The sequence below is a fragment of the Lepidochelys olivacea genome (assembly GCF_965140295.1).
Source record: "Lepidochelys olivacea isolate rLepOli2 genome assembly, chromosome: 1".
NCBI lineage: Eukaryota > Metazoa > Chordata > Testudines > Cheloniidae > Lepidochelys > Lepidochelys olivacea.
The window spans coordinates 117,283,600-117,309,243 of record NC_140411.1 but is presented as its reverse complement, the minus strand read 5'-3'; the positions used below and the strand labels follow the sequence as shown (position 1 = coordinate 117,309,243).

Genomic DNA, 25,644 nt, shown 5'->3' with positions numbered 1-25,644 from the left:
TTATTTTATATACATTTTATATTATTAAACACATTTCTCATGTATTTTCATGAAAGGTGGAATTCTTTAAGGCTGGGGATTTAAAAATAATGTGATTCTGAAAGGTCAGAATGATTACTTTCCTTTCATACATTGTTTTTTTTCAATTAAGACACCCCATTAGCTTTTAAAACTGCCCTGGTTTGGTTGATCAAGATTATACCCGTTACTCATGCTAGCCCAGATGTTGCCCATTCAAACAGACATCAGTCCATAAACCTTTCTAAACAAGTGCTTTCTCCATTCTGACTGCACAACGGATTTGCTTGGGCGGGATGACATTTTCTTGAGAGACAGATGTGATGCTGCAGCAGTACCATGGACAGTCACAGCTTCCTTATAGAGCAGATGCTCCCTTGAGGATCTTATACCCTTTTCTTTGTGTTTGTAATAATAAAGAAAAAAATATCTTCCCCTTTATACTTGGGATGATTTTTAAAATTAGCAATGATGAGGGCTATGACTTTCTAGCAAGGATTTAGAACGTCTCTGGGAGCTGAAGGTATGCAGGTACCATGAATCTTTTAATAGCACATCACTTCAAACAACATAAAAGCATTTTATTGGACTTTCTCCCCTGAACTGGTAGCACAGAGCAAACGCAAGAGAGCTCAAGGGACAAATTTGAAAAAGGGATAATGGACACATAATTGGGGGATGGGGTTAGGTTTTACAAAATAAATAGCTTTTACAAATGTTATTTGCCTGCTTCTGAATTTTCACAGATAGTTGTAGAGATTATTTATTGGAAGCTTTTTACTTTCTTTTTAAATGTTTATATAAGCCTGTCCTTTAGAGAAACTGAATGGTGAACTCTACTGCCCATGTGTACTAATTTGAAATCTGGGCATTATCATTGCCATTAATTACTTTGAAATGTTAGAGAATGCAATCCATACACTAATATGGGGATGAGGTGAGGGAAGAAAATGACTCTCTTGGACATCTGTTTTATAAATCTGGCAGAATGGGTGTTTATTTTTACTGTTTCAGAGTAACAACCGTGTTAGTCTGTATTCGCAAAAAGAAAAGGAGTACTTGTGGCACCTTAGAGACTAACCAATTTATTTGAGCATGAGCTTTCGTGAGCTACAGCTCACTTCATCACATCCGATGAAGTGAGCTGTAGCTCACGAAAGCTCATGCTCAAATAAATTGGTTAGTCTCTAAGGTGCCACAAGTACTCCTTTTCTTTTTATTTTTACTGTATGACCAATGTATTGTCAGTGACATCATGCCATAGTCCATTACAACATTTCTGATATCAAATGGCTGCAACATAATTTCAGACAGCTGTTCCCTGCATGCAAAATAGACATTCATAGATTTCAGATTCATATATTTCTCACTGCTAGCTGATATCACTTCCAATAGCCAATCACAATTCAAACACATAATCTGCAGATAGGACCAGCCCTCTAAAGTTTGCATAGTGATTGTGGGTGTTTAGATGAGACCAGAGGGTAGCATTTGGTTGGTGCCATTAGAGTCAAGAAAATGAAAAAACAAAGGGACAGGCACTCTGATTCTGGTTGGATATTGCTTGTATTGATTAGAATTATGTGTTAGATATTCACCTGCAGGCCATTGTTCTGAATTTGAGCCAGTGTGGCAGTGGCCGAACGCCATTAGCCTCTCTCAGGTATTTCATGTTATGTGAAATCGGTGCTTGGTCTCAGTACAGTTCCTTATCAGGGGTAGCCGTGTTAGTCTGTAGCCACAAAAACAACAAGGAGTCTGGTGGCACCTTAAAGACTAACAGATTTATTTGGGCATAAGCTTTCATAGGTAAAAACCCCACTTCTTTAGATGCATGGAGTGAAAATTACAGATGTAGACATAAATATACTGACACATGAAGAAAAGGGAGTTACCTCACAAGTGGAGAACCAGTGTTGACAGGGCCAATTCAATCAAGGTGGATGTAGTTGGGAGTGGACTTACATCCACCCTGATTGAATTGGCCTTATCAACACTGGTTCTCCACTTGTGAGGTAACTCCCTTCTCTTCATGTGTCAGTATAATAATGCCTGCATCTGTAATTTTCACTCCATGCATCTGAAGAAGTGGGTTGTTTACCCACAAAATCTTATGCCCAAATAAATTGTTAGTCTTTAAGGTGCCACCAGACTCCTTGTTGCTTTATTACAGTTCCTTATGTCCACAAAAAAACAAAAACCTAGGACCCAAAAAATACCCAACCTGGCCACCCTCAGAAATGGCATCTGTATGGCCTTAGATAGTGCAAATCTCCAATGCTTGGCCTATCTTTTCTCCTGTAGTGCTAGTCACAGGACGACAAAATCATTGGCAAGGAAGCATGGAGATGCTTTCGCTGCTGGTGCCTCTGCTGTACCTGCTCCGTGATTAAACATAGGACTTCACATTTTAGGCCCATCAAGTTGGTACCTTTTTATCATGAATGTTAGTAACTACATTTTCTTAAAAGAAAAGGTTTGCCTAAAAGATGAAGTGAAAACAGTTTGTCAAGGATACTACCCGCCTAGAGAAGGATGTTTGATCCCTCCTGACTAGAGAATATATCTCTGGAGGTATATTCTAAACCTAAAAGGCTTTGCTGCACACAGTGATTAAACAGATCAAATCTAACCATTTTAGAAACTATAGTATTATTATTCATCTGCAGGGATAGTGAATGTGCTATTAAAAAGACAATGTCAATATTTTTTTTTTATTTCCCAGCAGGATTAGCTGCTCTGCTGGGGAAAACTGTCCCTCTAAGAATTACAAGAGAAGCTGAACAGACATGTGCCATTCAGAAATCTGGAATTCAGAGCAGTGGGTATTTGGGGAGGCAGGTGAGGCCAGACTGAGATGCTGGTGGAAAGATCTGTAGATTAGGGAAACAAAGAGAATATCTAAAGACTTACACAGAAGGGAAAGAAAGTGATTAAAAGCAAGAAACTGTCTGGAAAAGGCAAAAAGTAATGGAAAGAAACTATTAGAAAGGAAAAGTGAAGATATAGTAGCAGAACACTGGGAGGATCAAAAGACTTTTAGGGGGGTTATCATAAACAGGAAACTTGACTTCACAGTTGTAGATGGTGTTTTATAAACAGTGTGTTAGGGCAGTGCCTTGTCTTCTCCTTGAGACCTGAGAGCACCTCTCCAGGACAATCAGCCTTCTAATAGTGAGAATCTATAGATTGGAAATAAGCACAGAACCTTCTAATTTGACCCTACCTAGGGTGTTAATTTGCTTTGCCTTTCTTAGCCTAAAAGCAGACTTCATCAAAGAACATTCCTGCATTGCACCTGCTGAAGGATGAAAGTATTGAATCAAATGATACCAGGAAGAAACGTCCAGCACCACAGGTGGCTGCTGTTGAGAACTTAGTTGTAAATATATAGTTAGTAATTGATCCTAGAAGGTGCTGAGCTCTCCTGGGAGGCAATGAACACCCTTAAACACACTGACTTCAGTGGGAGTTGAGAGTGCTCAAGACCTCACAGGAGTGTCCAGCAGGAGTCCCTAGGGAATAAGTCCTACTGAATATTCTTTCCTCTCCTTATGGGTAACAATTTCTGTGCACGTGTCAGAGTCTTGTCTGATTCTGGTCTCTCCCTTTCGTTATCAATTACCTGTTTGCCATGGGTAGTGGAAAAGCACATACATCCATCAGACCACCAGCACCTAAAAATAACAACATAAGCATTAACAAATATTCCTGTGAATAAAATCCATTGATTTGTTTTGTTTTTGCTTACTCACAGCCATCCGTGCAGGTCAGACTTTATTCATGAGAATGTACATAAGAAAGCCAAAGCACAGCAACTACTAGCACAAATAAATATTCATGTGAGTATTTTCACTGAGGGTGCTCCCTGGCCACTTTGAATGCTTTTCATAGTACGGGAAGGAAGGGAAGGAGTTAGGTTGTTGCAGTAGAGCAGGAAGGGAAAAGGTGCTTCAAGAGAGCTGTGGTAATCAGGAGGATGCAGTGTGTCTACCATCACCACCTGTAGGAGAAGTGACAGATGGGTTTCTAGTCTGGTGGCAATTTAAAGTTTGGCCAGGTGTGTGCATTGCAGCTAGGCAGTAAGGAGGTAGCACCTGAAGCTGCAGGCACCGTCTCTAAAGATGGCATTTAAAGGTTGGTGCTGCACCATGTTAAGCATCTAACTCCGGGCTCATGGCACGGAAGGCTACTCAAGCCTCCCCGAACAAGGACAAGTCCCAGAGCCATTTAGTTTCCCTTCTTGCATATGCTATTTAAGAGCTGCCATGTCACATTTTCCCTGCCACAACAAGAGCAAGGGGAGATTGCATAAAGTAGTCACCAACTCTCTCTCCATATGTTGAAGCCATAGACTCTTCCTCTATAGTCTGCCATCCAAGTGGAGGCAGGTAGACCTTGACACACCAGCCCACTTGTTTGGGGATGTGATCACACATAGTATCTTAGGCCTGAAGCAGCTGTCACGATGGGTGCATGTTACTGTGATGAGAGGATCAGATTAGATTAGATGCAACACCATGGGTAACATTTTTCAAAAGTGCCTCAATCACTTGGGCACTTTTGAAAATTAGGAGAATGTCACTTCTGATACATTCAAATCCTGTAGTTATGACCTGATCCTTGGCACTGCCCTAGCAAAAAAGGTTTCCTGTTCAAGAACAGGGAGTCACATTAGTATCGAGCAACCCATGTATACTAGGCTGCTGGCACTTATTTTTTATTCTACAAAAAGTTCCAGGGAAAATGTTGTCTTATTTTGTTTAAATATATCTGTATGAAGAACTGAATGGATTGTGCAGACTGGTATAAAATGCAAGAAAACTAAAATAAACCAAAAGTGTACCAGCTGTGCCAGTATCTCTCAAAGCTAACACTATGCAGTAACACAGTACCGCTGTTTTCCCCTTTCATTCTATCTATTCTGTATAAAAATAACAAACCTGAGAGCTGCCGCGTCCTTGACTTTATTAGCACATTTATTTATTTATTTATTTATTTATTTTGCTTCCAGTTTTTAAGACTGTGAGCTGGCCACATACTGCTTCACTTTCCAAGTACTGAGGCCTATCTATCAAAAGCTGACTCGAGTGGGTGGTGAAATACAGTAGGAGGTGGCTAGCTACACCGTTGTACTATTAAATTACTGTCTGGCCAAAGAGAGTAATCTCTTGTTTCAGCAGCAGGTACTATACTACCATAGACTGTAAAAACCTCAAGCACTCTGAAATAGGCTGTCATATGGCGTGCCATAAATTACATCAGTCAAATATTCCATCACTCATTCGCTCTGGAGTCTTAGTGTGGGCAGAATAGTCTGCTCAAGAGAAAGCAACAACCAACTTTCTGATTTCTTTTCAATTCACCTTCTTAGCCAGTTAACCGGGTGATGCTGGGAGAAGTTTTAGTTAACCATAAAATACAATTTTACATCTTCATATCTAAAAGTTTCAGCACTCAGAGATTGCTCCCCTAACAGCAGCAGCAGTTACCAGCAGTACTTGTGTTAAGAACTTTTAAAAGTGTAGTATCAGTGACTTTCTTTTCATCTTCGGGGAACAAAACATTTGACATTAAGTTAAAATCCTAAATAAAATATGAAAGCTGCCAACACAGTACAAAAGTCTTCCCCATGGAATATATGAAAAGTTAGTCACAAGTTGCAAATGTCACTAATACAGTATGAAAATTGCAAACATGTATATGAAAGTCACTAATGTGACATGAAAGAACAAAAGTCTTCAAATTACATGAAAGTTGCTGATCCAATATGTTAGTCTTACTGTTCTAGTTACTTTCTATCTGCTCTTTTTAACAAACTAATTTCAACTAATCTATGATAAAAGTCTTATTATATTATCAATTTTCTTGAAGTATCAGCAAACTCTGTTTCTGGTTGTACTGAATGAAGGGTGACCTCATTAGCAGATTTTGTAATAGCAGTGGCTTTTTCCTCCTTTTCCTTTTGTGAAAGAAGAAATAGATCCCATCAGTCTAGCCTAGCTTTGCTTTGATTCAGATACATACTAAGTTCTTAATTATGCAATTGGAGGTATGTAGATGGACCCCTGTGCCTCTGTGGAGCCCTATTGATTTCAGTAGGACCCCATGGGAGCCTAAAAATGGACCTGCATTGAACAGATTGCAGGATAGGTGCTTAAGAGCTATTTCAGATCTCCAGCTTCCCCCATCACCAGTCAGAAAAAGCTGCTAGTGGACACTAAGGAGAGACTGTGAGAAGGAATGATCTAGAATTCGAACACAGCTGGCTTTGGATTTTACAGGCACGTTCTTTTTAAGTGCCTTTCTGAGAAGCTTTGTTTCCCCACCATTTTCTTTAGAAAGTCTCTGTTCTATGCAAGTTCCATTTTTAGGCTCATATGAGGCTCCATTGAAGTCAATGGGGCTCCACAGAGACGCAGGGGTCCATCCACACACCTCCAATTGCATAATTTGGTATGTATCTTAATCAAAGCAAAGCTAGGATAAACTGGTGAGATCTATTTCTTGGCACTTGCCACTTTTAGGGCTGGACTGGTTGGCCCTGATGAAAAATGTTGACAGTACTGGACTCTGACTGAAGTCCTATATTTTTCTACAGAACAGATACAGTGTAGGCACTCAGATCAGGCACAGATATGGTGATTAGCCTGGTATAAGGTGGCAGACAGATAGATGGATGGATGATGAATATTAGCCCCAATGTGTGGGCCAAACTTAACCTGAAGGGACCACCTTTAGGTCTAAGAGTGTAGTTCAGCCTCCATTTCCCCATGCAATCCTTGGCTTCTTTGCTGAGGCTTCAACAAGGGTGTGTGCTATGAGCTAAGTGAAAGGTTTATGCTGGGTGACAAAGAACTCTCCCAAGACTATTCAAAATAATGCATCAATTGACATTACATTTACAGCTTCATTAACAATATTCATGTAATTATGTTATCAATAATAATACACCACAATTAAACAATATATACACATGCATTATTTTCCCATTAGGTCCCCCTCGTTCACCAAGAACCCACAATTTGTTGTGATGCCCACCTAGCAGACTTCCCCACCCCACCCTAGTTATTGGCCAGTAGATTAAACATTTTGTACATTTAATAACTGCTTGGATTTACTCCTTAAAGATGAAGTTAGTATAACATTCTGAATAAAAAAACTTTGAAGCTAAAAATCAAAAGATTGGAGAAAGGATATCTTTTAATTAATTTCAAACCTTGGATTGAGTATTAAATAGAAACATGAAAGAAATATTTCAGTTGGGAAGGACTGGTAACTGTAGAGTCTCCCCTCTCTTGAGGATTACCATTTAATTTCAGACATTGATTTGAAATAAAAGATGGTACAATCCCCAAGGAAAGACGTTTTTCGGTTGTAAACATAGGAGTGATGTATAATAAATGAAATATATAACATTCTCCTTGAGGAGTTTTTTACTTTATTGTGCAATCATGCTAGGGGAATTATTTATGCCCTTTAACTTGACTCTCAGACAAAACCTATCAGGTATATTTCTGTAATCAGTTTTTTTCCCCTTTATTTATATGGCTGTATTTCCATTTCTGAAAATTGTACTATGGCATAACGTTTAGGATTTTGCATCAGTCAATTTTTTTTTCTACCAACATTTATGAGAGCTTGTAAAGGGTGTTGTAGATTTGTTCTGGGTAATCATCTAAATGTTCAGGTGCTTGTTCAAATCTGAACCCAACCTATGGAAGCCCTCATCCTGGCTCATCCCAAAACCCCACATGCATAATCTACCCTTTCTTTTTCCATGCAGCCATCTGGCTGCCCTCCACTCCCATTACAGTCCTCCCCATTGTGACTAAATGGTGGGGGGAGGTCTACAGTAGCTTTTCCTACTAATTTGTTTTGTGTCTTACTTAGAGCTGGGCAAAGAAAGCAAATAATTATTAACACTTGGGGGAAGTGTGTGCTCTTTCCTTTTGCATTTGCTTACAACAAATACCATAGTAAACAAGTTTACTGGCAGGCATATAGGATGAAAAAGCAAATTTTAAGTGAATAGCAAGCACATTTCAAATTTGAATTTGCTCCAGCGACCGGATTCTAAGAAACATGCTCATCCAGTTAGGGAATGGATAGAGTATGAAACCTGTGTGTCCAATTAAAGCTTTGTATTTGCTTCGGCAAGTCTTACCCTTACTGACTGCTTGTAAGTTATGATCATGAAGAGAGACGCAGTCCCTGAGAGAGCCTGGGCACAGCCTCCTGCGACTTTGCAAATCAAGATTGGGCGGTTGATGGGGAGCCAGTGCGCTCTCCAGAGTACTAAGGAAGTGTGCTCAGATTGACTTGTGTTGCATAGCAGGCAGACCGGGTGTTGCATGTTCACTTAAGTATCACAAAAGTCAGTGTCTTAGAAATACCTGCAATAGATCGCATCGATTAGATCTCTTGCAGAAATCCTATTTTGGAAATTATGCGTACCCATAGGTCCCTATTTCTGTACAGTGACAATCCTGGTCATTCCACTCATGCGCTCACACCTCTATTTCCACAGCCCTAGCTACTTTAATCAAAATCAAACCCAAAGTGGACTTCGCATCAGCAATCTGGGTTTGAGGCTCATGTCTGGGTCTCCCATGTTGCTCTAGCAGAGCCTGAGAATGGTGAAAAGGTCTGTGATGCATTACTATAAGGGGTCATACTGTGAGCTGGTCATGATTAGCACTAAAGTTTTGGGGTGATAATCAATTTTAAACAACAAAGTCACTAGCTTTCGTAATACAAGTGGGGACACACAAAGATGGCACAGAAAGTTAACGGGGGAGAATTTCATGATGGATATTCCAGATCTTCCATGCTCTACACTAGCATGTTAGGGGATGTAATGTAATCAACATCCTATAGTACTGAGTGTTGCTGCGAGTGTTGTACACCACTCCCTGGTAGAGTTCTGGCAGGATCTACCAGGCTCAGAGGCAAGTGCTACACGTACTCCAAGAACTAGGCTCTAAAGACTGTATCCCTCAGCTGGCACCGGTAACATTCACAGATTCTGAGGATGTAGCAGAGCATTATTTCACTAGGGCTACCAGAACCAAACAGTGAAAATACCCTAGCAAATACTCTTTCTTTTACCAGCTACAAGAAAAGATCAAAACAGTTCTTAACCCTGCTTTTTGGACAATCCAGTACAGGGGCATAAAGGTAACAGAGTCCTCTTGGGCGCCCTGCCATCACACCTGCAGTTTTTCCTATTTGCAGGCCACTGTGCTGTATCTTCCTGCTATAACTTCTACTGGCCCCCTCCCTGTCTAGCACTCAGCTTTCAGTCCCAGATCTCAGGTTCCCTGCTGCCCAGCCTTCCCTCCCAGGCTGCTGCCTCTGTCCAGCCTGTTGCTCCAGCTCACACACAGCATTTGGCTCTCTTCTGAGCCTGGCCCCTGCCGACCTCAGGATGTTACTTCCTTTTCTTGGTGTCCAGAGACTAAGTCCTCTGTTGGCTGGATGCTGAAGTGGGTGACATAATACCCTGCCCGGGCTAGATCCTTTCCTTCCATCCATGGTGCAAGAAAAGCTACTCGGTAGATCTGTGTTGGGACTGGAATTTCCATTTTGCAGGAAACTCCACAATCTCTAGGGTTTTCGTTCCAAATCGGAATGGGGGGAAAAAATCAAACCATTCTGTTTTAATTTCAACTTCTTAAAGACAAAATCTAACATAAAGTAAAAATAATTTTGAAATGAAAAGTCATTTTGAAATGAAAAATCAAAATGTTCTTTTACAAAAATGTTAAAACAGAGCATTTTGACATCATCAGAATTCTTCATGTTGGGTTTTTTTTTTCCAAAATAAAATTTTGTCAGAATCAACACGTTCCTGCAGAAAGTTTCTATTTCAATGAAACATCATTTTCTGACCGAAGAAAAAACTGTTGGAAAAATTTTGACCCAGTGTAGTAATCAATAATCATCCAGTAGCTATAATGCACTAATAGTACTGGCCTCATTCCTGTGGGATGAGTATCACTAATAATAACTTACACTTATATAATACTTTTCGTCAGAGGGTTTGTCTACACAGTGCGTTAGTCGGCACTGGTGGGATGTAAATTCTAGTCCGCACCAGTGTGTGGTGCACTAACGGGCCTGGGTGGACTCTGCTGATGCACACTAAAAGTTCTCCAGTGCACATAACATAGTCTCAGTACTACATTACCATGCACTAGAGAACTTTTAGTGCATGCTAGCAGGGTCCACACAGGCTGTAGGCTAGAATTTTCACTTCACTGGTGCAGACTTACTCATGATATAGACAAGCCCAGAATATTTCAAAACATTTTGTAAATATGAATTAGGTCCAAAATACTCCTGTGAGATAGGTAAGGATTGTTGTTTCCATTTTACCGACGTATAAACTAAGTCCTGGAGAAAGGGCTTGATCCACATCCCATTAACTTGAAAGTTGAAGGCACTTCGCACCTCACATGATCAGGACTTCAGTGAATAGAACAGGTGACATGAGGAACAGAATTGAAAACTCCTGACTCCAGTCCAGTGCTCCAGCCAGTAGACACAAGTTCTGTTGAGGTCTAGAAGGCCGGGAACAAAGGTCTTTCCAACTGGCTCTGCTGCTGGAAAAAAACAGTGGAACTCATGTAGCAGGCCCTTGACGCTGAAAAAACCAGTCAGAGTAGGGACTTAAAAGTGTAAGCTTCCTGTACCCCCCACTCAGCTAGAGTTGTAGAGTTGGCTGACATGTCGGCTGATGCAGCTGCAACAAAAAGATAAAAAGAAGGAGGGACCAGGGCACCCAGATGATGTAATGATTCAGCATATTTCTTGATCAACCTCAACCTCCAGTCTGGGACTTCAAGCTACTCTCCCGTAGGAAACCCCCGGAAGAGGGCAGCAATGGTTTTGCTGTCTGCCCTCCCCCTAGAGGTGAATCTCCCCTCCCCCTTCCAATGGGCACAGATTCCTTCGTGGGTGCTGCAAGTGAAATGGTAATATGTACCTACCTATGCCCTGAGGGCTAAACCTAGCCAAGAGGTCTTTCTCATTTACTTGTTAATCATTATATGAGAGTTCTTTCCAAAGGCAGCTAGATTTACTGCTCTGTAGATTCTGTTTCAGACACAGACTGCTCTAGTACAGTAAACATCGAAGTATAACTTATGGGAAGCCCAACTTTCAAACTTGGGCACCTAAGTTAGTGCACACGGTTCTCTTTTTAGCAATCTGGTCAACACCCAGAAGCCCACCAACAGTGTATGGACGCTTAGTTTTACAAAACAGTCCCTGTATGTTCTTTGCTTTCTATGCTAGGCTCCAATCTTATTTGAGAAAGAAGTTTTAAATAGGAAAACATCTGAATAGGGATCTTTTTCTCTAATACCTTTTAATTATTTGTTCTTTTATTTAAGAAGGGTTTTCCCTTAATATATTCGGCGTACAGATTCTGATACAACATATAAAAGAAAGTACAGATAGGAGCATTTTCAAACAACGTATTTTTTAAAAATCTGCTTCTCCATATGACCTAAAACATTCTTAAATTTGTGTCAGGTAAACCACATATATGTGATAAAAAAGATAGGCCATATGGCCACAGTAAAATAAAGTACTTTAAATAGCGGTATTTTGATAGGTCATAATGCCATATTCTTATAATTAAAAAAAATTCTTAAAGAAAACCTTAACAGCGTAACGTTAACAATCCTGGATCTGCCTATTGTAGAATATATAATCAAAAATATTTACTTCCTGGATGATTATGAGGATGATTTTAATTACAAACGTCAAAGAAAAGCTAAAAAGTTTAAAGATCAATCACATCGGGGGAAAAAAGTTGTACTGATTCCAAAAGCTTCCGGGTTGATGTGATGAGCTTTAAGCCTCTCACCAAGTGTGTGGCACCATGCAGAAATCTGCCAAAACAACCCAGTTTGGTGCTCATTGTATCCTAATTAATACTATAATGAGTTTCCTTAGATAGCCAAATCCTTAATCAGCCCTATCAAAACTATGTCTGCTCAGAGAAAGACTCATGTTAATTCTGCTTAATTCCTGACAGTGGTTAAGCACCATTAATACTCCATAATTTCATTGTATGTTATTGTAATCATATCAGCATATATCTCAGCAGCTACAGAAAACTCAATAGGCTGTTCATGAATTATCAGTCATGTGACTCTGTTTCGCTAAGAGACTATCTTCCATCTCAGCCAGACCTCCTTTGCCCTCCCCACAGTCAGTAGCCTAAGCAGGTATTAATAAAGATCTCCTTTTTAAAATTGCACTGCTCAAAATGGTCTTTAAGGGACCCAGCAGTAATCTCAAGATCCCTATATTTTAGCAGGAAGGCAGGACAGAGGAATTAATAAGAGCCTTTTCTGTGTAAACTGCTCCCTGCTCTAAGGCTATATCCTGGTGTCAGGGCGCTAAGAGAATTTTAAATGCACAGGATGGATTGTTTGTGTTGCAAAAGCGAAACAGGGGGCAAAGGCTAAGAGACTTGAGAAAATTGAAAGACTGCCAGGGATGCTGGGATGCAAATAGCAACAAAACAGGGATAAATGCTCCTGCTCACATATGCAGGAGTCCTGCAGAAAAAAAAAAGGTTATTAATTTTCACCAGGCTGTATCTTACAGCTGGTAGCTCAGCATCAGTTTTTGGTGTAATGAAAATGGTCTGAGCAGAAGATAAATGGCTCATAAAGTGGACCATTTAGATGCAATCGAGGCTCAATCTGGCCAGTGACTAATCACGTCCCCCCAGTAAAGCTGAATTCCACTAACAGACTTTTTTTTTCCCCCTGCTGTACCAGTGAATTGTAGTCAGGTCTAAGTTCAAGGCAGGCAGAGAATTATCTTGATTTATTAGAGCACTGCCTGGCCGTGCCACTCGCGCTGCTGTGGCTTTGTGGGCTTCTGCCCTGTTGCTGTCGGAGTGTAATTTTTACTGGTCCCCTGTGACTAGTGCACAGCATCATTTTCAGCGGCTAGAAAAACGGGCTCCTTTTGCACCTGTAATTTTTCTTCTTTTGCAGTTGAAGGTATATAATATGTCTCTAAAGTGCGTAATAAGTTTCTGAAAAACGTGTTTTTAAAAGCAATGGATTCCAATGGTTTATAAGCCTGAGCAAGGCCACATAAGGAAATGCACCAGATTGCAAAGGTATGCTTGGTTGAAAAGGCAGCCATTTCCCCCCACCCCCACTTCCATTTAGTGAATTCAGCCTTCCAGTCCAGGGTGTAATTTCAGGCATTTTGCTGTACAGTAGCTATTCTCATAATGAACTCTGATCAAATAAAAATGTTGTTTATATTGAGACTTTACAAGTCCTGATTAAATATAAAATAGAGTAAAATCTCTCATAATGACATTTAATTGTGAGAAAGAAAAGATTCCAATATAAGAGCGTTCAGCTGCATTTGTTCAATGTTCCTTTGCATAATGCCATTTATAGATAGTTCAATTATGACATTATTATGAGCAGCATATGAGTAACTAACTGGTTTGTCATATTTTTAGACCTATGGAGAAAGGACTTGGGTAGGAGCTGCATCCTTTCTGGTGGGAGTTTTTTCACAAAAGGCACATTATTTCTGCTGAGATTTGCAATGTCAATTTCTTTAATTATGCCTGATGTTTCACCCATGATCCTGTAAGCATCTTCACAAGAACTGGGAGTGGGGAGGAGGAAACCCCAGTTTACCTCCTTGAGAGAAAAGAATAAACTGACTGAATAATTTAAATATAGCAGCTAATATATTTTCTTCCAAGTCAGTTTGTTCTGAGCACTCAAAGAAGACAGGCTGTTTTTTCTTTTCCTCTGAAGGATCTGACAGATATGATAGGTAAACTATCAGGGCTAGGCAGGCAAAAACGCTACTGTAAACCCTAGTGACAATACATCTTCTATAGAAAGAGTTCAGCTCCTCAGCTGGAGTTTAATATTTTTCTAGCTGTGTGGTTAGTTTTCTGAAGTGTAAGGAGGAAGCTGTGCATATCTGATCTGAGCTTGTGGATTAATTATTTCAAGATCAACCTCTCTGTGCTGCCCTTTCCCCATTTAGCATCCAGTAAGGAGATCCTTTGCTTATTCTGTTTTTAAGAATTTGTTACTTTGAACAGTGATGGAAACTATAAGGCATAGCATAAGCAAGAAGCACACTGTCAGGTCATGACCATGTAAATGTATATGAGCTGACTTGATTTTTTTCTTCCTCCACTTAAAACAACTCCACATGTTCAGCGCCAGAACTCTCAGGCTGTCGGTTGCACGGCACTGGTACAAAGCAGGGAAGTGCCGTGTGAGCTCATTTCACCATTGCCATTGTGGTGCAAATCATTCTCCAGCCAATACCAGTTTAATCTGGCATCATTGTGGGTTTCAATTCAGAATGATGTAGTACTGCCTGAAGACTTCAAAAACAATTAAATGAAATGACTCTAGCTTTTTTCCCTTGGGAGAATCCTCTAAACACATCTTAGAACTCTGTCCAACATACAATTTTCACTTCCCCTCTCCACACCATCGGGGTCTCTGCATTGTACTACCTATCCCTCTGGGCAAAGGAAGGATAGGAATGGTTCCCCTTCAAAGCCAATCAAGAGTACTTCTAAAACATCCAGGGGAGGCAGTAGAGAGAGGTGAAATCATACCTCTTCTTAAGGGCTGAATGAACAGCCCCTCCCACACTCTCAGATTCTACTAAGCCAAGATCATTCCATTTACAGTTTTGTAGCTGTTTTAGAACAGATGCTCCTGGTTTTTTTTTTTTATTTGGGGCTTTCTTTTTATGACACAGAACCCCAGTAATGCACTTACCAACATGGAAAAGGCTTTTGGGAACAAATTTGCACTCATGAAGGATAGCAGATTGACACCACTTGGACATTGAATTGTCCTTCAAATAAGCAACAACATGGGCGTCACTAAAGTAAGCCTCCCGATGTTGACCTGTCAATCTGCCTCAGCTCTCTTCTGAACAGGCTACCTCTTGCAGTGATCGGCTAATTAATTTGTTTTCAAAATATTCAGTCCTGCTCAACAGGATATTTGCCAGATAGTGAAAATTGTGGTCCCATTTTTGTGACTAAGGTGCCTGCCTGCGCATTTCACCCAGGCCATTAGATGGTAATTTTCAATCACTATCAGAAAGAAGCCAAAAATGAGCCTCAAATTCAAACCCTTTTTAGTCTTGGGATGAGGAAGGGATCTAAACCCCTACAATTTGGTTCTGGGTTGGAGGCTGTGTTACAATTCCTGTTGAGATGTAGCCAAAATCACACCATCACACCTGATTTTTATCACATTGCGAAAGATTTTCGGTCCAAAATCTTACAAGATTTCAATAACATTGAACCCAGAATCTAGCTCTTTTGAGCTTAGAGCCCAAACAGAAAACTGTAGACTAAACCTAATCTTGATCAGAATTTGAACATGGCCTCCTCGGGCCATGTCTAATCATTCAGTAACAAAGTGGGCAGTATTTGAACTGGACGCAAGAACAGTCCCCTAGATGTGAAAGAATCTACATCACTTTGATAACGCCCTGAGCCTACATCAAACATGACTCACCAGAATTTTCTTTTATCTTGTTTGTCTATTTCTTTTGCTTCTGTGGAATAGTTGGGGGATGAGGGGATAAAGGGTTGGTTTTTTTCCAGTTTCAGAAATAATTCATATTTCTGAAATAGCTAATTGCTAAAAGAAAGTTCCATTTTCAGTGGTCACATTCCTATTTAATATAATTTTATCCCTATTTAATACAATTTTAAAGCAGAAAATAAAAACAAATGTAAGTAAGGCGAATCTATTCCAGTCATTTTTGTTTATTAATAGCCAAATACTTTTTCATCTAAAAGAACCCCCCCACTGTATAACACCTTGATTGCTTTGCTACTTTATATTTACTTGCATAAATAAAACTGCAGTTTTACTGCTAGAAAGGCAGCTATTTTAAAGATGGCAAAATGTCAGCTCCTAGATGGTTGGTTTCATTTAACAGGGCTTCACATGAATTTATGAACTGTTGTGTAACATCTTCTGCTTGCCATGAATGGCAGACTTTAGGCAGAAACCCAATGGATGTTTAGCCAATATATAATAAACGTAGCATTTACATGGTCTGTGGACCCTATTAGGAATCAAGAACGGTTGCTTTCTAAATTTACTGCTCTTTAATGCCTTTCCACAATATCCTAAATAAAGTGTTCCTTGCTCAGAGAAAGCTACTGGAGTATAAAGAAAAGGAGTACTTGTGGCACCTTAGAGACTAACAAATTTATCTGAGCATCAGCTTTCGTGAGCTACAGCTCACTTCGGTATGTGTGTCCATCATTTTAAAATATCTTTAACAAAACTTTTGACAGTTAGCTTATTTTCTTCTGATGCTAGGGTGACAATGTAGTTTAAGACATTGTTCCCTGACTTTAAAGGTGCCTTGCAGTTTTTAAGAATATTTCAGCAGCTAAAGAAATTCTGCTGCAGACACAGTGTATCAGTTCATTTCTTAAGCAATAAATGGCAAGCAGGGTGGTGCTGAATAAGCATGCTTATATAGAATTTCTCTTTGAAAAGCCCACTAGTTAGGCCCTATAACACTTCAGTTGATATTTCTACAGTGCAAACACGATAGTGAAAATTAAGTTGCCCCAGCAAATTCAGTTTAGGAGAAATTTGTTATGAATAAAACGCTGCTGCTGGCCTTAGAACATTGAATTTATCCACCAAATAATATCTTAGAAATACCACTTCAGAAGAAATCAGCTCTAAATAATTGATAAATTTGGTTTGTTTAGAAACCTTTTGACCCCTGTAATAGAAAGTAAAAACACATTTCAGTTATTAAAGTCACATATATTCCCTCTGGTAGGGGAAGCTTTTAATTTTAAGCTGGGCTCTGTTGGGGCCATTTGATAAAGCTTGGAAAAATCTTTTCAACTGCTGCTGGTGGATTTGGGTCAGCTTCCCTCGGGAAAATGGCAAAAGATAAATTTGTAGCTTTTCATAACATAAGAAAACTTCAGAGATTTTAAACATCAAGACCTATTGGAACTGAAAGACAGACTTTTCTCTTTTGTCTCCACTCTCCCCCTGCCTTCTTCTCCTCTCCAAAAGAACTTTAAATTCTCTTCTTGTTGTAATTTATTTATATATATGGGGCTATGATGTTTTGACCACTCTAACTGTGCTACCAGTGGCCTTTATTAACATAAAATTTATATTTTAGATAGAAACAGCATCTATGGTCGTTTTGTTTCCAGGCTGTGTCATTTCAAGCTGCAGATTTTAAGCAAAGAGAAAAATTTAAGATCCTTCTCCACATTTTTAAAATACTCTACTTAAACTTTTTTTTATATTTGGGTTTACAGAACTTTGTGTTTGAAATATAATTTGATCTCATTTCTCCTATATTATATTAATAATAATAATAATAATTAATCATTAATAATTGATTAATTAATGATGTGGATGCTGAAGGGATCACAATAGTTCACCTGACCTTTCCACATTAACTTGTTATGAAAATAAAAACGGGGGGATGGAAATTTAATGCCCCGAATGATGCTGGATTAATAGCCCTAAAGAATCTAAAAATCTAGTCGTCCATTTGTGCATACGTAAGACAAATACTGCAAAGGCAGTAGCATTGCACACGTCCCCCATGTGTCCACGCATCTCAAATCTGGAAGTATAACTAATTGTAGTTGCGATGGTATTTCAGGCTCCGTGTCTCTTCAATCCTTGGCTCCTGTAAGTGGCAACTCTGGCCTACAATTTGTGATGTGAACCCATTTCCATCACGAACTAGACGGAGACCACCACATTCATTTTACATAAGCCACTGAGCTGCCATCAATCAGATAGGAACAACTTTAATTCACTGCTAACCTGGGCTGGATTAGAACAACTGGCCTGGAAGGGAAAATTATTACTCTTCTCAAGAAACATCCAATCCCCGTCCACATCTTCTTAAGTAAAACCAGCCAAACAACTCTCATCTATAATATGATTCCATAGTAAATCACATTAATAATAGGTTTCAGAGTAGCAGCCGTGTTAGTCTGTATTCGCAAAAAGAAAAGGAGGACTTGTGGCACCTTAGTCTCTAAGGTGCCACTAGTACTCCTTTTCTTTTTGCGAATACAGACTAACACGGCTGCTACTCTGAAACCTATTATTAGAGACTAAGGTGCCACAAGTTTATTTTAGACTAAGGTGCCACAAGTCCTCCTTTTCATTTCACATTAATAATAGTAAATCAGTTGTTAAAGTGGAGAATTAGATGGATGTGGCAAGACAAATGTACTTTCTGTTTGCTTTGCACAAGTATTACATGGTGAATCTGGCAGTGATACTTATGAAAGTGCAGAGAACTAGGTGAATTCTTGTAAAATTGGACAAGATGCGATCCTCCCGCCACCCATCTGACAATTTCCTGTTTTGCTTACATTGAAAATAAGAGTATACTGCTACAGACTGGTGAAAACAACATTGTCTTTTCTTTATGCATTTTAAAGGTTGGTCACCACTCCCAGTGTAAGTAATTTTATTGCACAGACTTAGTGGTAAATTATTAAAAGGGTAGCCATTCATGCAGGAACAAATGATATGAGCACATACAGGTCTCTGCACTTGGCAAGTGCAGATCTCTGTGTGTGCATGTGTGTGTGTGTGTGTGTGTGTGTGTACTTTAACCTTTCCAACACCTGCCTTATTTGAATAAGCTATCGCTTGTTTTGGAATAGTCATGTGTACACACAAATGTCATCCATACGAGTGGAAGTTAGGCCTTGAAAATGTATCTCTTAGAATATGTGCAGTTTTGCATGTGTAGGCGAGCTGGGCAAATAATAAAAAATATAATTTGTTGTTGGACTTCCTGATTTGATTATTGTTGTGTCACTGCTTCCTGTGCTGCACATCCAGTTAATACAAAACAGTTTAATTGTAAAGTGTAGTGTCCTTTTGGTCCCTTAATTTGATGATATCTGATCTTCCCATAGTTTTTATTCCAGTTGTTTTCAGTCTTTTTTTGTTTGCAGTTGACCCTCTCACTTTTTTGGATAGATTAGCAGCTGGCTGTCATTTCTCATCTCCATCCCCTATTTCAAGTGATACTCTTTGTTTGATTCTAATGTTTTGTGTTCCATACCAAGTCAATATAGGATGTACTTCATCCTTTCTTTCAGCAATAACCATGTAAAAGATCAGGTGCTTTGATACAAATGTATGCTTTCATTATCACTGTGTATGATGCAATGCCATCAACAGACTAAAACAGACTTAAAAATAAATTTTGTCCTGGAATTTTCATCCAGTTGTACTTTATATTCGAGAAACTTAAATTGCCACCCTACTCTGCTATGCCCCATGGGAAGAAACTCTAAGGGATAAAGGAGTTCAGGAGAGCTGTAAGTTTCTCAAGGTGACAGTATTAGAGACACAACTGCAGACAATCCTGATGTGAAGGAAAGATAGGAAAGAGAGTAAGAGTGCAAGATGGCTCCCTCAGGAGCTCTTTAATGACCTGAATATCAATAAGGAATCCTACAAAAAATGGAAACATGGATGGATTGCTAAGGAGGAGTACAAAAGAATAGTGCAAGCACATAGGGACAAAAGGCTAAAGCACAAAATGAGTTATACCTAGCAAGGGACATAAAAGGCAACAAGAACAGGTTCTTTAAATACAGAAGGAGCAAGGGAAAGATGAAGGAAAGTGTAAGTCCTCTACTTAGCAGGGAAGGAAAGCTAATTGATGTCATCAAGAAGGCTAAGGTGTTTAATGCCTATTTTGCTTAAAAGTGTTAATGGAGATCAGATATTTGACATAATTAATATTGTTAATACTAATAACAAGGAGAAGAAGAAATGTAAACCAAAATAAGGAAAGAACAGGTTGAAGAACTGTTTGATAAATTAGATGTATTCAAGTTGGCAGGGCCTGATGAAATTTTTCCTAGGATACTTAAGGACCTAATCTTGGAACCGATAGCAATTATCTTTGAGAATTCGTGGAGGATAGATGAGGTCCCAGAAAATTGGAGAAGGGCAAACATAACACCTATCTTTAAAAAGGGAAATAAAGAGGACTAGGGGAATTATAGATCAGTTAGCCTAACTGCGATACCTGGAAAGGTACTGGAACAAATTATTAAACACTCAGTTTGTAAGCACTTAGAGGATAATATGGTTACAGGGAATAGCCAGCATGGATTTGTCAAGAACAAATAATGCCAAACCAACCTAATTTTCTTCTTTGACAGGCTTGCTGACCTAATGGAGAGGGGGAAGCAGTAGATTTTAGTGAGGCTTTTGACACAGTCCCACATGACATTCTGATAAGCAAACTAAGGCACTGTGGTCTAGATGAATTTACTATAAAGTGGGTGCACAGCTGATGGAAAGATCATACTCAAAGAGTAGTTATCAATGATCTGCTGTCAAACTGGAAGGTTATATCTAGAGGAGTCCTCCTGGGTCTGATACTATTCAATATTTTCATTAATGATTTGGATAATGGAGTGCAAAGTATGCTTATAAAAAATTGCAGATGACACCAAGCTGGTAGGGGTTGCAAGCACTTTAGATGACAGGATTAGTATTACTGAAAAGGATCTGGGGATTATAGTGGATCACAAATTGAATAGAAGTTAACAATGTGATGCAGGTGGAAAAAAGGCTAATGTAATTCTGGGGTGTATTAACTGGAGTGTCGTATGTATGACATGGGGCTGGTGTACTATGTCCAATTCTGAGTGCCACACTTTAAGAAAGATGTGGTCAAATTGGAGAAAGCCCAGAGAAGAGCAAGAAAAATTATCAAAAATTTAGAAAACCTGAGGGAAGGTTAAAAAAAACTGAGCATGGTTTGTCTTGAGAAAAGAAGACAGATGGGCGGGGGACTTGATAACACTCTTCACATATGTTAAGAGTTGTTACAAAGAGGACTATAATCAATTGTTCTTCATATCCTCTGAAGATAGGACAAGAAGTAATTGGCTTAATCTGCAGCAAGGGAGATTTAGGAAAAACTTTCTAATTATAAGGGTCGTTAAATCCCTGTCACTGGAGGTTTTTAAGAACAGCTTGGACAAAAACCTGCCAGGGATGGTCTAGGTTTACTTGGTCCTGCCCCAGCACAGGGGCTGGACTACATTTCTATGATTCTATGTTTGAAGGTATAAGACTCAAACTATGTAATATTACCCGTATTGCATGGTTTAAACTGTAAAGGTTGCACAGGCAACTGTAAATCTGTGGTTTCCTAACGTTCAAGAGCTCCACTTTGCAACCTAAACAACATTCATTTAACAGGGTTTTTTTGGGTGTGCATAATTTTTCCTAGGTCGATTTTTTCTTTTAAAGAAAAAATTAAAAACAAATTCTCTTTTGTGAAACGTTAACATTTCCCTATCCCCTATTGTGAACCACCAGCAAAGACTTGACACCTGAACACCCCTCTCCCTGCTCTGCAGCAGAGACAGCTACTACCAGAGCTACAGCTCGTGACTGGGGCTGGATTGCTGAATCCGAGGAGTGGGCCAGAGGAAGCCCAGCCCAGTCCAGCCTGACACTTTCCCTCCCCTACACCTGGAGCTGGGGGCGCTCCCGACCAATTTGTTGCCCCACGAGTGAGGAGTTAGCCACTGGCACATGTGCTGGGAGGTGTTTCAGGTGGAATTTGGCCCCTCTCTCTCCCTCCCTGCCTGGGGAAGCTCCCGCCCCGTGTGGTGCTCTGGGAGGGGTGGAGTTAGGTGGGTCATGTGCTGGGTCCTTGGGCGTGAGGGGGAGCCCAGCCCAGCCTAGCTGCTCCAGCTCCCTGCCCTGCTTACAGTTATCCTAGTAGCTCCCTTGTGTTCCCTGTGCAGTGTGTGCTTCTGCGGCTGACCTGGCCTTGGAATGTTCAGTGACTTAGGCAGGTCGCCAGACTTCTCCTAAGCAACACAAATAAGAGGAAAGAGGTGGCCATTTTTTATCACTTTCTACTATAGCCAGAGCTGATTGGAATTGCAGGAGACACAGGAAAGATATTGAAAAGCCTAAGAGGACTTCCTCTGCCAAATATTAAAGACCTTCTGCAATCAATGGAGGTGTGAGAGCTTCTTAAAGAAAAGGTCACAATAATTCTTTATACTAGCAAGAATTCAGCAACATACATATAAGGAAAGGAGGACTTGTGGCACCTTAGAGACTAACCAATTTATTTGAGCATAAGCTTTCGTGAGCTACAGCTCACTTCATCGAAAGCTTATGCTCAGATAAATTGGTTAGTCTCTAAGGTGCCACAAGTCCTCCTTTACTTTTTGTGAATACAGACTAACACGGTTGCTACTCTGAAACCTGTACATATAAGGGTCACTACCAGGTTCCTCTGTAATGAAATAGTGAAAAAAAATTTGAGGAACTTCTTGAAAACTTCCTCTCTTTTGAACATGTCTTTGGACCAGTCAGAGTTTTGAGTATGGACATACTGCACATTGGATAGCAGGCACAAAAGCAACTGAAGAGCAGGGTGGGAATCAAAGCAGAGGTTAAATGTTTTCGGGATGTGTTTGTCATTGCATAGGTGTTTGTAACAGTTTGTTCTGCCTGGATTGCAGCCACTTATCAGAAGCAGGAAATGACTGTTTTTCTTGGATCTCTAGAATGCAGGGGAGGGGCCAACTTAGTTATGAGAAACGCAGTGTCGGGACATAACTAGTAAATGATTACTGACATGCCTGTGGCAGTGACGAGCTTGGCTGAAACAGGGGGGTGGCTCTCCCTCCCCCCAATTTTTAAAATATCTCAGAAAGATCACCTGCAGGAGAGGTTTGGTTTGGGATGTGGTCAGAGGTGACATCCCCACAGCTGAAGGAGATTTAGAAAGGGAGGATGGTGGCAGAATATGCGCCATATTATTCCCTGGCTAGGAGCACATGCCCTTCCCCTCATAGCATGGAATGGACTGAGGTGTAATTTCCCTTTCGAGAAGCTACCCATTTGAGATTATTAGTATTATTAGATGTAAAGCCAATACTATTATTAGATGTAATTTTTCTACAGCCTTTTTCTTTCTGTTTCTGGTTGTCGCTCGCTGAAGTTAAGTATGGAAAAGGAACAGTGCCCTGAATGTATCCATTACCAGCACACTGCAGACACTGAGGTACAAAAATCTAAAGAATTGGAGGGAACATGTATTTTGTATGCACTTGTGTTCAGAATATAGACATCTAATGAACACAGTGAGAGATTTGAAGATTAATTTTATCTAATAAAAAGACAATGATAGCTAATAGGGATTTTTAATCTACAGGAAAATGAATGTAACGTTGCATTTATTAACTGTTTGTGAACAGAAAGAGAGTACATACCAATTGGACATAAGCTATTAACATTTCTTCAACTTGGAATGTGTTCATCATTACCTTTAAAAGGGCATGTCATGAGACCAAGGAAATGTCACACTTTAAAAAGAATGTTAAAAAATATAGCAGATGAGGGCAAGAAAACATTGGTTTCAAATGCAAACCATTCACTTTGATTCATACCTCTGAGTGAGGAAATGTGAAAACTTTTCTGTTTCATTCTTTCTGTTACTCATTCCAAGTTACAATACTTACAGTGTAGTGTAGATTACTATAATTAACAGGTTACACACATGAAAACATTTTTTCCTTGATGTGCCTCTGATTCCTTTATATTGTTAGCATTAATACAGTATAATAACTTCCTCCAAGAAAGAATCAACTGCTATGGGGGTTGTTATTGAAGCTGATGTTCCTTTCTTTCAGTAATAATATTGAGAAATTGCAAGTCAATAAATAAAGCAATGTAATGACACTTTTACCTTCATAAAAAATAAGATTTAAAAAACTGTATGTGTAACATACCAACATACACGCACACTACCTATATTTACAGTATATTCCGTGTAGACTTTCGTCAAGAGAACATATTGGGGACCTTTTGAACCTAGTAACTCAAAGAAGTAATTTTCTTTCTGGTCTAGAGAAGCAGTTTCAGTTTAAATAAAATTAAACTCTATTGAATTAAAATGTAAATGTTTCTATGTCTTTTGTACTGTGATATTTACAGCAAAGATTAACATTATTCCTGCTTTTTCTCTTCCAAAATTATATGCCATGCGGCAATCCATAGATTTGTGTTTTTTTAAAATAATATGGCATGCTGGTTATAACATAGTTAATGTACCAGCTGCAATTAACAGACTGTCAAAAGATCAACTAACAACTGCTGATAAGCTTCATTTAACTAATTTGAGAAGTGGAAGTTTGATTTTTTTTTTCAGGAAGGTAGCTTGTTTCCTTATTTCCTGTCAAGTGAGCCAACTCCTGTGACCTGTAGTTAAAAGGGCTTTTTGTAATTAAGGCAGCAAGTCTCCAAGTGAACAGTTCTCACAGTAGGAGAGGGGAAAGAAGGAGGATGCATAACACTGCTTAACTAACTAAGCGGAGCTTAGCCAATACTTTCTCCTCCAAGCTGGTTAGTACACCATGAGCCTGTGGAATCTCTTCCTCCATTGGGTTCTTGTCCATTTTATGGATGACTGAGTCTGTTAAGATCTTGGGCAGTGGCCCTATCAGAGGGTAGGCTCCCTTTTCAGTGACTGCCCACAGACAACCAGAACTGATCAGCCATGTTATATCAATAACATTCTCACACCAGGTTGTGTAAATTGATCTTTTACAATTTCTCTCAGTGACAGTTTCTGTAGCCAACAAGATAAATCATTCCTCCTGTGGCTTTTTTATTGATTGCTGAGACCAGTATAAAAATTACACTGCTCAAGCTGTGAGGTGAGCATCCTCATAAAAGAAGACTTTCTGTTTACAATCGGAATATGTTTGGGTCCAGATCAAGTACAGATTTACTATCCTAGAGCCATGAGAGACCCAGAATTTAACAGAGACACAGAACATTTGGAAAGTAACCCACATAAATTTTAGAATACAAATGCTGTACTTCAAAAAACCCCAAGTGAAAAAAAAATGCAAGCTTAGAAAGTCTTGTTGAGGTAAAGGCTGACATAATAACAAACCATCTGTTAAAAACAGCGATGCATAAGAAGCACAGCAACAGAATCAACCAAGGCACTTTTTGCAATTGCTTCTGCAAACACTAACACAAATTGCTTTTTGATACCATTTTATCACCCATGCAAATATTTTTTAAAGGGGAAAATAAGATTGGAGAGCTCTCTGCCTCTTTGCAGGAAAGAAACATCCAACATTTCTAGAAGATTTGGCAGCTTTAATGTGATTTTAGATAAATTGTTTTAAGCTCCTGTACAATATCAGTTGTACTATTTTATTAAAGTTACAAAGCTAGAAATATATGGCTTAGTGAGGTTTTTGTCACTGCTTGAATTAAACTCCAGAACATTTAGGGGTTGTTGTTTTTTTTCTCATTTTAATTGTCATCTTAAAATATTAATTAAATTCCATGGATCTGTTGTCAGACTATTCAGGCCTCATGTTAATGTCATGTACAGCAGTACAAATCAGGAGTAACTCTGTTTAAATCAAAGGAATTATTCTTGTGTAAAACTGGCGTAAGTGAAACCAAGCTCTGGCCCTCAAGTAGGTGCTACTTAGGCAGATGTTTTAGTAGACAGAAGAAAAGAGTGGGG

At 39.4% G+C, this 25,644-nt stretch overlaps 1 protein-coding gene across 1 annotated transcript in view; it reads left to right on the top strand.

The window, feature by feature from the left end:
* The window catches only part of LOC311530114 (uncharacterized protein), a 289,301-nt gene that overhangs the window by 143,398 nt on the left and 120,259 nt on the right, over positions 1-25,644 (top strand). The window lies entirely within an intron of this gene.